Raw genomic sequence first — 15,182 nt, forward strand, 5'->3', positions numbered from 1 at the left:
TATTAAAAACTATGCAATATATATATATATATATATATATATATATATATATATATATATATATGTGTGTGTGTGTGTATTTGTTTGAAGTTAATGATGAATTTGTCTATGACAAGTGTTGACTCTCCCTTTTAGATGTGTTTGAAAAACAATATGAGGAACATTTTAGTTATTGAGAGATGTCATTATATAGAAAATTGTAATAATAAAAAAAAATAATCATATACATTTCATTTGTCTTTGTTGACCCTTTTGTATGACATGATACATACATATAGTATATGCTTAAATCAATCCATGTGTCAAGCATGCGTCAATCCATATATAATTACATATCAAGATTGAAGTATTTTAAATGCTCATTTTATATATTTTCTGTTGTTTCTTAATCTTGGACAAATGATTTTATTTCATCTACTTGTAATACTAGGATGTTTTAGATAAATCTATGCTATTATAAATAAATGTCATTTGCTAGATTGTACCTTATAATGTTAGGTTCTATTCATTGCATATTGTAGTGCGAGAGCTCATCTTTCCAAATTGTTAAACACATTTAACATATTAGTATCACTATTTGAACTTGTAACTTTAAAAACCACATGTCAAGTTCATAAACCTTGTAACATTATTAATTCAAACATTATTGTGAATTAACATGATTACTTCAACAAAATTAGACAACCAATTTTGATACACACAATTAAGGCCTTTTATACTTGAAAAATTTGCAATAGATGTTCAACATTTATTTAAAAATGAATTTGAATCCTTTCATGTTAGTAAGGAATGTAATATGATCATGTTAAACAGAAAAAGTCTTTTTTTTTAATCAAATAAAGACCTACTTTGATTCGTTGTAGATCCCATTAATTAAAATTGATAACAATTTTGTCCCTTTTTTTCTCTAACATAACCATGTTACATTACTTAACAAGGATTCTAATTTGATAAAAATATTCATCATGATTTTCAAAGACCAGCATACTATAGGAATACATGTGTCTTTACAAAGGATTATCGTTGTCTTTGGCTTTCAAGTAGCAATCCCATGAATTATTCTTCTATGTTGTTGTCAATTACCTCCTCCATAATATGCTACTTGAGTTTTTAACTTTAAGTTGGATCAAGAGGATCAAATTGAAATGTTAAAGATTTGGCACAAATTTTGAATTCTCAGTTTGATTTAGTTTAGTTATTGGTTCAGTTTTAAGAATCAAATTTTAGATTACGTTTGATTTTGGCTTCAATTTTGAGTTACAATTTATAGATTCGCGTGGTTGATTTAGTTGAAATTTTTATGAGTTACAATTTATAGATTCTTGTGGTTAATTTGGTTGAAATTTGTATTCTCTATTTTGCAAGTTGAACTCTTTCTAGATACATGCTTAAAGTTGATTGATAACACCCTCTATTCAAAATCTGTAACTCAATTTACCTTGCTTAATTATAGTATAAAAGCACTATAGCTTTCCCCCTTATAAGAAAGTGCTTTGGCTCAAAACAGTTACACAGTAGACGACAGTGATGAAGGTAACATATTAAAAAATACAGCATAATAGAGAACCCATCAGCATTTGTCACCCAATTCAAAAACCTTTAACAAAAATTTTTGTTTTTTCATTTTTCTTTCGGTCGTAACATATAATTCATTTAGATTAGGAAAACTCTAACTAAGGTTGTCAGCAGTTTATTTTCAAAGCAAAATCATTGGTTGACTCTCAAATTTCGGGTATTGAATGAGTGGAGAAAGAGAAATATATAAGCAAAATAAGTGAAAGATGTGGATTTTTTTTATATATGATATTTAAAATTAATATATACTAGAATATGATATTTTAAAAGAAATTATAAAAATATAAAGTTTAAAAATCACGATTTTTGGTTTAGAGATTTAGAAATAGAACAAGTAAAGTTAAAATCTCTCAAAATTTGTTAATGAAATTTTTTTAAAAAAAATTAAAAAATCAAAATTTACTAATGAAGGTTTTTAAAAAATAAAAATAAAAATATAAAAATTATCAATAACGATTTTTTTAAAAGTATAAAGAGTCATTGACGATTTTTGAAAAATTCTTATATACTTATAGTTTTCTTTAAAATACCATATTTTTATATAAAAAAGGCAAAAAAATGTAAGTATTAATTTTCAAATAATTACCTTGTGAAGTTGTGAACAATGATCACTCATTTACGTGGAAAGATTTTGTGCTATGAAAATTTGACAACACTTTTTCTGGGTAGCAGTCAACAAGAGCTGGCTATGGGATCAACACGCCGAATAAGCCCAACAACTCATACAAAGCCCAAGTCCTGTGAAGTGATACAGGATAGCCGCTATGCAAATTGACGTTACCTTCATTTAATTCTGACCCCAAAAAAATATGGTAAATTCTATACTTTTATGTACGTAAAATAATTATAATCATTAATTTTAGTAATATAATTAATAGTGTATTTAAAAAAGATATAAATATCTTTTAATATTTTAATCTAATCTAGAGAAAATATTTAATGTTTCTTTAAATTTAGAAATACTGTAGCAAATACAAAAAAAAATCATAAATTTCTTTAAAATGTCTTCTTATGTAGCTTTAATCATTTTTTTTAAATCAAATGTTTTCTTTTTTCAATTTAGCTGGATAGAATGAAAAGAGGTAGTCAATGCAATCTACTTGAGAACGGCCTGCATGATCAAAAAATTAACTTTTTACTGCTACACAGTGCACATAAATATTTTCAAAATTAAAATAATTTGCTTCTCTAATTTCTAAATATCAATTATATATTTATTCAATTCTCAAAACTCATAATTTCAGTTAAGTTTCTTCTACTTTAGAAGCCTAGTGCTCACAATGGTGATTATGTATAGTAACTCATTTTATATAATTTGAATCCTTAACCTTAATATTTAGAGATTTTTTTTCTAACCCTTTTGAATGTTCCAATAATTTATCACATTGACCTTATCTTATTCATAGAATGTGAAGTTTGGATAGTAAAATAAAGATTTAAATCCTCTTAAATTTATGCGAGAACTATATAGTAAGTTCCCTTTTCACAGCAAAAATTACTTGAAAGTGAAACTTGGATAAGATAGTAAGAAGGTTTGGTGGCAAGAGTTTGATGTCACCCCACTCCAATTAACTCAATTATACAAATTTCACTTTTCAGAGTCTTAGCCTTCAAACTCAAACTCAATTACTCTCCCTAGTGGGTATGGCTGCAAGCCCACTAATCATGGCCCCTCCATCACCCACCATAGAAATTAACAAGGGCAGAAAGTGCTACTGTGTTTCTTATATGAATTTCTATTATGGAAACCGATTAATCTTGTAATAGTTAATTATTGAAAATTAATTATACATTTGAAAGTTGTTTAACCTCATTATTCCTCAAGTTTGCAGATGGTATACTATTTTTTATATTGAATTTAATATCAAAGGTTTCAGATATTTTATTTAATGCCATGTCCCTCCATGCGACGGTAAAAATATGGGAATCTATAGTAAGCCAACTACTCTTTAATACTTGTCCTTATATTTGAATAAATAAATTGTATCGCAATTGTTTTTCTTTTTTTTAAAATATTATCAAAATATCTCAAACTATCTGAAGTTACACATACGCTTTTAATTTTTAGTAACCTATTTCACACGCAGAAAGAGTCGAGAAGACTCTAAGCTTAAAATTTAAATTTTAGATATTTATATCACTTAATTTTTTATATTCTATAAAATTAATCAATCTACTATCTTATATTAGTTTTATAATTATACATATATATAAATATATATATATATATAATTTTACATAGTTTAAATATTTATAAAAAAATACTGACAACACACTCTCTAACAAAATATAAAAAAATATTAATTTAAAAATGAAAAAAAAGTGCAACTTTCATAATTTTAGTAGTTTTCAATAAATTTTAACTAACAGTAAAAGATGTATTACAAAAATATATGTTAGAAAGAGTGTTACTAGAATTATTCATTTTATAAAGTTAATTTGTTTAATAAGAATTTTTAAACTAATGATTCAGTTAATTAATTTTATCTTCTATAAAAAAAAATTTGTATATTTTTGGTTGATTGAATTAAGCCTTTTGGAAATAAATGGTTCACATGCTTACAGCTACAATGTCTTATGGTTATAAATAATATCACTACCTAGCTCATAAATAATATGGACCATATGTGTTATGAACTACTCAACTCCAGTGTATAGAGAGATAAATGTAAAGAGTTGGATTGGATTATAATTTCTTGCAACCGTGGCCTAAACGTAGAGGGAGGATACAACGACTGAGTTTGATCAATTTTTTTGTAGCATTTTAAACTAATTATCGATATTCGATTAGCTTAAATGTTTGTCTGATTAAAATAAGTTTATTTGACAAAGTTCGTATATATATATATATATATATATATATATATATATATATATATATATTTTATAACTACCTTTTTACCCCTTATTATAAAAAAATATTTTTTATAACAATTATTGAAAATAATATTTAATATTCCTAACATATCTTTACTATGCATTTTATTAAAAAAAATAGTTATTATTCTTAATTATTACTTTTCAGCACTAGTCAGTAGTCCTTAAATATATATTCAATAATTAAATGTTTCTTAATTTGTATTTTTAGGCTTCAAAACAATTAACAATACCATATATTAATAGCAAAAAGAAAATTTGAGATACTTTTAATTATTCATTGTTAATTTTGCAAAGGCTGGTACATTATTTTTATTTTATTTTAAAGATACATCTAAAATAATGATATTTACTACCCAAAATACCCCCAAAATTGCACGTACGATATGGGAAATTGGCATCCTGCATTCAATGTGCCTACACCCTTTAATTTACTCACGCATTTTTTTTTCAGATGCACTTTTATTTAATTCGTCTCATCCGCAATAAGTTGTAACTTATACTTTCACTCTTTTTATATGACAAATGTCATCTATGGAATATTTTTAATGCATTAATTAACGAATTAAAAGTAGAAAATATTAATAACAGTTAACAATTACAATTTTTAATATACTTTTCGATATATTAATTTTGTAATCAATATTTTCAGATTAATTATTAACGACCCTTTCGACATGTTATAATCTCTATTCATATAATAATTCTCTAAGGCAATTGGCAAGGAACATATTTTATTTTATATTTCTCCTTCAAGAAACATTTTGTATGAATATAATATTTATATATAATTAATTAATTTTTAAATGAATTAAAATAATATTAATATAATTTTAACAGTAGTGAATGAAAAATTAACAAATGATCTTTAATTATAAATTATATTAAAATATTAATCGTTGTACTGGCAAAAATATTATATAAAAAACATAAATTTAAAAAAGATCCATAGGCAATTCCTTCATAAATATCCCACATGTAAACAACTGGACTTTCTGACCTTAAATGCGTTGCTTTATGTACATTCACTTGCAATTATTGGTGTAGTTTCTCTCTCAGCTCTGAAAAGCTTTCGATTTCAATGATGTGCCGAAAGAGGGGTTTCATATTCTATATTTCTTATGGCTCATATTAAGCTACGTTTCCATTCGTTTACCAAATTCTTGACCTTTATCCATATCACTATGCCGAACCCAACAATTTGACAAAAAGGTAGAAAAATGGTCTGTTGCTTAGGTGAATTCTAAGTAATTACTAATATGAATCTTCATTTCTCGAGTCCGAGAAATGGCTTCCATTCCTCACATGCCTGAGTTTAGGTTGCATGTAAACCTGTAGTAAGCTAATAGCCTAATAGGATACAACTAAGCTAATCTTTAGACTGACATACATATATATTGTTTATATTATATTAATTAAACATAGGCTTAGTTTGTTTCATTTACGAATGTTTGTATAGAGACAATGGTAAGTTTTTTGTGGGGAGATTTTTTTAAGTTCTTTTAGAAATTATAGGTTAGAAATGTGAAATTTTCATATTCAGTATAAACATTATTTTAAAAATTGGACTGAGGGGAATTGATAGTGGTGCAGTCTATTTAACTCAGAAAATTGGACTGGTTTCAAAACTCAGAAAATTGAACTGGTCCACAATCGACAGTAAAACCTACTTTGAATTGGTCAGTTTCTATTTTTTAAAAGAGGTTATATTTTATTTTTTCATTTTAAACTATAAAAAAAGTAATGACAAATTATAAAGGTTTTATCTACACCAATTATTTATCTTTTTATTTTTAGTTTTTCTTGCACAAACATGTATAATTTATTTTATGAATTTAAATTTTGATTTATCTTATATTTTATTATTTTATGTAAATTTATTATTTAATATAGTATATGATATTAAAAAAAATTTAATTATCACTGGTTCAATCATGTTTCAACTAAAATTGAACCATAAAACCTTAATCTTTAAACCAGTTCAATTGTTAAAATATACTGAGTATAAATAATATAAAAAAATTTCGACAATTAATATTTTCAAGAATATTTTTTTAATTAAGTTTTATAGAAAAAATTCTCATGAAAAAGTTTTCTATAATACAAAAATACATTATAACCCTTAATATCCTCAAATTTAAACATATGTTATTTCTTCATTTTGTCATCATATCCATTCAAACATTTGTTCCTAACGTATTCCTGAAATCGAAGATTATGTGAATTTATTATAATTGGAAATTTGAAATCACCATCACTCATATTAATTAATTTTGGTGACAATGTCATATAGTATCAATACAAATATATATATGTATATATATATATATATATATATTTGTCAACAATTATTTTTAAAAATAATTATTAAATTTCACATAGAGTAAAAACATACTTTTAAAAGAAAGATTAATATTATCAATAGATAATATCTCAACCAAATACAATATCAAAACATAGTTAAAAAATTATTGTATAATATTCTTAAAAATACGAATGATATACCAAACATGTTTTTAGCATTTTCAAAAAGCAAAATTCCCATCAACAAAAAAAAGTTACAACAAAAATTCCTATTTCAATATTAATATTAGTAGCAAAGTGAAAAAAAGAAGAAGCTTAACTCCCTCCTAAAAACTAACTTCTACATGCAAGTTTATAGGACTGAATATTTGTAGGTAACTTAACATTTAAACTAAATAAGTTTTAATATACCATATTAACAAATTAATCATAACTTATTTATACCATCAATCTTTATAAGAGTTGAATAATCTTTATTTTATAAGATAATTTTAAAAGTAAGTAAGACCTGTTTTTTTTAAACGTGGTATTAAAGTCTACAAATGTTGAATTTCGCAAACCTTCAATCCAAATGAACTACTTATAAATATTATGTTTAATTCTGTAAAATTAAGAATTAAGATTTTATATAAAAAATTGGTAAACAAATTGGGAAACAAATGTGTTCTGGTCTAGGAAAAGAACTTAATTGCAATGGTATAAAAGGAAAACAAAATCCTGAAGACTACGGGTATGATAAAAATACGTGGATATATAGAAGAGTCATATTTTACATCGTGCATAGAAGATTATAGGATGAGCTCAATTAGTTCATTTATATCTTAGGTGGCAGCTATAGCTTGTATTAGCTTGCCTTAAAATGGTACCGGAACTGTACACTTTTAATTAGTTTTTTTTTTCTTATTTTAAAATAATTTAACAATAATTTTTAAAAATTTAAATTTTAAGCTTTTACAGGTTATCATATTGATTTGCATGAACTTAACCCGTAATTTATGTGAACTAACTTACATAAACTCATAATTAAATGGGCAGTATAATTTTAAATTAAAATCTATACTTTTACGAGCTAACGCGTGAAACAAAGCTCATATATGTACCTACTTTTAATGGTGACATTTTAACGTTGTACTACGCACTTGAATACTGTTGAAGAATTCGGCAAAGGAGCATCAATCATCTTAAAGAACGAAATACACATCTTTAACAGTTGCATGCTTAATATATATCTGTTGACTATTGATACTTGTACTTTCCAATGTTTTGACGATATATATCTATTCACTATCGATACTTGCATTTATCAATTTGTCGGAAAGTAAAGTGTACTTATATATGGATTTATTTCCCTGAGTTGAAAGAAATATCTAAATTAAAAAACTGAGTTTTTTTTTAATTTAATGTTAATTATATTATTAAAATATTTAAATTTAAATTAAAAATAGTTAAATTTTCTTTCTTTTCTTTTACTTTACACTTTTATGTAAGAGTTGGAATAATATTAATATTTTTATAAATTTAATTTGTTATTAAAAATAATATTGACTATATTGTTCGGTTTTTAGGTAGAGAGTATTCCTTAAACATAAATATGATGCTCGAATGTCTTGTACAATAAGGTGATTTAACGGATGATGGAAGTGTTGTTGTAAGAAAGTACTCTAACACTTAAGTTAAACAAGGTTTGAGTAAGGAAGTTTTGTATGTAATTTTGAGAGACACTACTAAAAAAGTGCTTAATATAGACAGATTTTACAGACGGATTTACAGATAGATTTGTGGAATAATTTTTTTTTTTTTTCTGAAACATCCGTCTGTAAATCAGTCTGTATTTAGCCCACCTTTTGGCACCAAATGTTATAGACAGAAATTACAGACGGATTTTTCCATCTGTAATTTGAAAATAAGAGGAAATATTATAGCAGGAAATTACAGACGAATTTTCCCGTCTGTAAATGTGGCTGTTTTAGCCGACCTTTCAGGTGATAAATTACAGACGGATTTTTCCGTCTGTAAATGGGATTGACGCATTTACAGACGGAAAAATCCGTCTGTAATGTGCCACCTTAAACGCACCGTTTCATTAAACTCATTACAGACGAATTTTTCCGTCTGTAATGACTGAAACCCATAAAAACCGCGTCTCTTCTTCCCCTCCCCCATTATCAGAACCCCCTCTCTCTCTCTCGCTCCCCCCTCTCTCTCTCTAAGAGCTCAGTGTTTTAGCCATTGCGAGTGATTGGAGCAACCATTTGAAAGTTTTTTTGCATCATTGTATTCCTGGTACGATACTCTAACTTTTAATCGGTTTAGTTTTTTAATTTTTTATGTTTTTTAGAGACTTAAACTTTCTAAGATAGAGTTGTAGGATTGGAGATTGTATGACTGGGGGGAAGGGTGTAGAGGTCCTTCTCCGAACCTGATTATTGTGTGCTGTGGGATTGTTTGTGTTTGTGGAGTTTGTAGAATATGCATGTTGTGGAGTTACAAGGGGATGTGCTCTAGAACGGTTTAGGATTGTGATGTGTTTTTGTTTGATGTATCGAATAATTTATTGTTATATAATTTATTAGTTGATTTTAGGTGAAATTTTCATTTTTGTAAAAAAATGGTAAACAAATGTAAGGAAATTAACATGTATTAGGGGAGATTCTGCCAAAATTTATATTAAAATTTTCTGTAATGTATTTTAGAAGGTTGATACCACATTGTATATTTGTATTAGGTTTATATAGTTGTTGAGGAAGATGTTTCTCAGAAATCGTCAGTGGATGTATGATAGGTTGCACCCAAGTCGGGGGGGATAAAACCTGAATTCTTTGAGGGTGTAGAGGAATTTATACGCGTCAATTGTAATTCGCATCAATTCATCACCAATCAGGTCGTTAGGTGTCTATGTTCTAAGTGCAAGTGTAGAAAGTTTTTGGATATTGATTCAATTAGATATGATTTATATAAGTTTGGATTTAAACATGATTATTGGATATGGACTGAGCATGGGGAAGAAGTTAATTTAGAAAATCAAGTAGGTAATTCAAATATATTACAATCAGGTGGTCATGTAGGTAATGTAAGTTGGGAAGAAAGCAATAGTCGTTATCAAGAAATGGTTTATGATGCTGTTGGTCCTCAATTTGGAATTTTTCATAATTTTGAAGCTGAAGAAGAACCTAATGGAGAGGCTGCAAAGTTTTATAATGTTTTAGAAGCAGCAAACAAGCCTTTATGGGATGAGTGTGTGCATTCAGAGTTATCTTTAGCAATAAGAATATTAAGCATAAAGTCAGAAGGCAATCAAAGTCAGAGTTCATTTGATCAATGGGCTACATTAATTAGTGAGCTTAGTCCCGAACCTGACTCCATCCCAAAGGACTTTTACCAAGCCAAAAAATTAGTTTCCAAACTTGGATTAAAATAAGTCAAAATTGATTGTTGTTTGAAAGGCTGCATGCTGTATTACAAAGATGATGCTGTTTTGACCAATTGCAAATTCTGTGGAGAGCCTAGGTTTAAACCAAGAAGAGGTGGTAGAAGTGGTAAACATAAAGATGTACCGCAAAGTAGAATGCATTATTTGCCTTTGATTCCTAGGCTAAAAAGGTTGTATGCGTCAATGAGTTCAGCTCCTTACATGACATGGCATGCTGAAAATAAAAGGAGTGATGGGATAATGACTCATCCATCTCATGGTCAGGCTTGGCAACATTTTGATCAAGTATATCCTGAGTTTGCATCCGATCCTAGAAATGTAAGGTTAGGGTTATGTGCTGATGGGTTCACTCCAAACAATCAATTTAATAAACCATATTCTTGTTGGCCTTTATAAAGGTCACATTTATGGCATGGGGGGCTGCTTTGCAGACTCCATGTCCCCTGCATCTGTCACTGGAGATGCCCCTTCTCTTGCACCTGAGGATGTGGAGGACATGATCCGCACTCAAGTCCATGCCCTCAATGAAGAACTCCAGAAGCAGAATGAGGAGATGTGGAAGAGCAAAGAAAGTGCATGGAAGAAGAAGTGGGCAAAGAAAATGGAGAAAAAGATAGAGAAGAAGGTGGCGTCGAGAATGCAAAGGGAGGTCCAGCAGCAAATGACGCAACAGCATATGCAAATGCAGCAGATGCATGCTTATTTTGAGCTCATGAGAGCAAGCAGCTCCACACCTCTTCCTCCTCCTCCACCAGCTCCAGCACCACCGGTTTTCACCTCCATGCATCATTCCTCTACTGACTCCTTTTCTACTGATGATTATGCTCTTTCGGATTATGACCATACAGATTATTCCTGATGAAGACTTGTATTTTATATTTAAATGTATTTATTTAGATGCTTTTTTGTCTTCCTTTGTAATAACATTTAAATTTTATAAATCATTTTGAAATGTTTAGATGCCGAATCTATAGTTTCTATTTTGTTTATAAATTGTGATAATCAAGAACAGCAGGAAATAACTATCTATATAAATAAAAAAATATCAATATTAGCAAAATATATCACCGACGGATTACAGACAGAAAAATTCATCTGTAACTTACAGACGGAAAAATCTGTCTGTAACTTACAGACGGTAAAATCTGTCTGTAACTCGGAAAAATCTGTCTGTAAATCACAGACGGAAAAATCCGTTTGTAATAGAAAAAATCGTCTATAATACTCTAAAAATCTGTCTGTAAATCTGTCTGTATAAACAGACTTTTTAGTAGTGAGAGTAATGTACATAAGGTTTGGTGTTTTTCCCTTTACATGTACAACATTGGTTGTCTCAAGTTTTGGACTTCTATTATTAATATTATATTAATTTTGAAATATTATATTTGTACCGGTTATTCGCATAGAGATAATTTAATTTTTTATTTTCTTGATAGCTCAAATAAAATAAAATAAATTTCAACTTATGTCAAATACATGAGAACTAAAACAAGAGAATTTTATTATTGTGTTTTATCAAATACACCAGGATAATTCACTTTATAATAGTGATATCATGATTTATAATTTACAATAAAGAACAATTATTCCGTAAATATTAAGTGATTACAAAAAAAATTATCATCTTTAACTAAGAAATTATAGTCTTTAATTCACATATTTATTAGGGATAAAATCACAAACAAATCTTTTAATTGCTTGGCCATAACCATTTATATGACGCAAGATCAATTATCAAATTTATAAGTGTTAGAGTAAATGAAATAATAATTATAAGATTGATTTTTTTTAATCCTTGAGATCTTAAACATTGCAAAATATATATATATATATATATATATATATATATATATAATTAGAATTATTTTTGTTAATATATATTGTATTCAATAAAAATGAAGTTATTAGAATGGGAATTATTACTTTACATTAATAGTATAATACATTATGCTATTTGATGTACTAATAATATATATCTAATATTTTATCGGAATGTTAAAATCGTTAATACATATATATATATATATATATATATATATATATATATATATATATATATTAAATTTTAACTTTTACTTTGTTGTTGATACTTTTTTAAAAAAATTTCAATGTTTATTTTTTCTTGAATTATAACTTTATATGCAAGTTACTTTCGATTAATTATATATATATATATATATATATATTAATAATATATTTGGGTATTAATTTAGACTTTATTCATGAGTTAAATTTAAGAAAGAAAAGAGTGAAAAAATATTTATTTGATAATAATTTTTGTTAAAATTTTTTTAAATATGAGATAAATTTTTATAAATCCTTAAAAATTTCTTATTGACTCATTTTAAGTTTTACCTAATTAAGGGATTATTTTCTTTGAATACCATATAAAATAAAAACCCATAATATTTATATTATTTAATTTTGGTTATAGAATATTTTACTAATAGAGAATGATTCAATTTGATAACTTTCTTTGCAAGTTAAATCTAAAAGAAAAGAGGTGGAGAAGGAAAAGCTTTTAAGAGAAATTTCTTTATTTGATAACTTTTAAAAATAAGAGAAAGTGATTTGATGGTTTTTTGCTAAAACTATTATTTTTGTATTAATTGTTTAAATTATCTCATTTTAATTATTTTTAAAAAATTATATATATATAAAAAAGAGTTTAACCTTTCTTCCTATTTTTTTCCTTAATTCTTTTATTTCTCAAACTGTTTTTCTCTTATTTCAATTTTTCAAATAAACTTAAAATGTGCATATTATAGCCTTCATTAAATCATGTGTACAATTATTTTAAATTATTCAAAATTCTTTCATGCCATTTTTTACGATCTCAAAAGAAAAAGGAAAAGAAAAGTATTAATAATTTAAAATCAAATCATGAAACAATTTGATGAATCAATACAATATTTTTACAATTATATTTAAAATTCCAGTACAATATTTCTATTTTCATTTAAGTATGTTATATGATATTGTAAACTGCCGCAACCATTTCACTCCCATCTTTTATTTGTTCTAGTCAGAGGAATTGAATTAATTCTTCAACTCTGTTGAACCCTATATCAGATTTCGAGCCGAATTTACCATGCATTATTTATTTATTTTTAAACTAACTCTAAAAGAAAATAGAAAAGGGAAGTTACTCACAAACAAATGGTTGATGATTATAACTTTTACAGTGATTCAATATAACTTTTTAATACAAAAAAAAAAAATCAACTTGAAACTTTTTTTAATAAATATTTTTATTATAATTTTGATGATTATAACAATTGTATTAAAGATTAATTTTTTTTATAACATAGACCAATGACTGGATTGCAAAAGGGTATAATATTTTTGCTTTAATTTTTATCAAGACATTTCTATTTTATAAATTTAACAACCATATTTTTTCAATAAACCATTATAATAATCAACCTTTAATATGTATATTTTATTCCACACTCTAGAAAGGTATGTTTTATGTAAAATTACTCTCCTTTTCAAAAGTGTTGCCATTTTAAGGATAACTTATTTTTTTTGCTTCGTCTTTACATCTCAATGTATTTACCATTTTTGGCAATTGACAGTTAGATACAATTTTTTATTATATATTCTCACATAAAGATTTTATGAACAATACAAAATTTGAAAGATAGATAGTCTGGTATCATTAAAAATAATTTAATACAAATAGTTTTCCAAATTGACACAGCCAAAAACAAGAAAATTCAATTTGATATGAAATATTTGGATAAATAAATTGAAAAGGGAAAAAAGAATGCATATGGCATAGTAAAAAGAGATGAGTTTCTATGTATAGGCAGTGTAGAGAGGACAAGATGTATTATTATTTGGGTGTGGGTTTGGCACAATCAATAAAACGTGAAAAGGCCTAATTGGAGGCGAATGAAATGAAATCTCATAAGACCACCAATTATATGTTGAGAAAAGGGAAATTACATGCACTCCATGTTTTCATATACTTCTTTAGTATTTTTTTTTATTTTTTATTTATTCCAACAATTTCATTCCACTTTCCATCATCGTAGTCTCATTGCTCTTGTAATGCATGTGCAAAATATTCATGCTTTGATGGATATATACCAGTGAAACCATTGAATCACTTTTTGTGCATAAAATTAAATATTAATTAGTGTTTGCCCAACAAAATAAATCCTAATTAACTTTTCTTATTGTAACACGGATTTTAACATAAAAATTATTTTTATCATGTATTTAACACTTTATAATTAATATTTTAAAAATGTGTTTGAATAAATAGTTTGATTATATATTTATTTAAAATATTTTTATTTTTTCATGATGGCACAGATTTTTCATATAATATATTAAACAAATATTTTGATACATTATATAAAAAACATATAAATAAACTTATCAAAATTATAAAATCAATCCTTACGCGTATTTTCTAAATTAGCAGTCTCAATTAAATACATTCTTCCACTTTTGTCAATAAAGGCAGCTAACAAATATTTTTTTAATGGCTTTTTATTATAAATTAAGCACATTAATGACTACTGTTCAATTAACAAATATGTTATGTTAGTGCCCTTGGATAATATAATGTTATAAATTAAATGCACTTCACTAATATATATTATGCCCCGGTAACATCAACTACAAAGTTAACAATTGGTTTAATTGTGATATTCATACTTTACTACAGTCTCTCTTATTTTTTTTATATTTAATTTTTAATTATTCAAATTAAGTTCTTTACTCCCATTTTATCTGATATTTAATAAAAAATATAAAAATGTAACATTATTGATTTATTTAAGTTAGTATATATATAATAAAAATAATAAATATACTTGTATAAAATATAATAAAATATATTTTATTTAAATATATTTTTTAAAAATTTATACAAACCAATGATATTTCCTATTTTTGTCATGTTTTTGTTGATTATTGAACAAAATTATAGAATAAGAGGTATAGTGTGAACAATTAAAATATTATGAAAATTAAATATAAA

Source organism: Abrus precatorius, unplaced genomic scaffold, assembly GCF_003935025.1.
Source record: "Abrus precatorius isolate BTA unplaced genomic scaffold, Abrus_2018 Scaffold3, whole genome shotgun sequence".
Lineage (NCBI taxonomy): Eukaryota > Viridiplantae > Streptophyta > Magnoliopsida > Fabales > Fabaceae > Abrus > Abrus precatorius.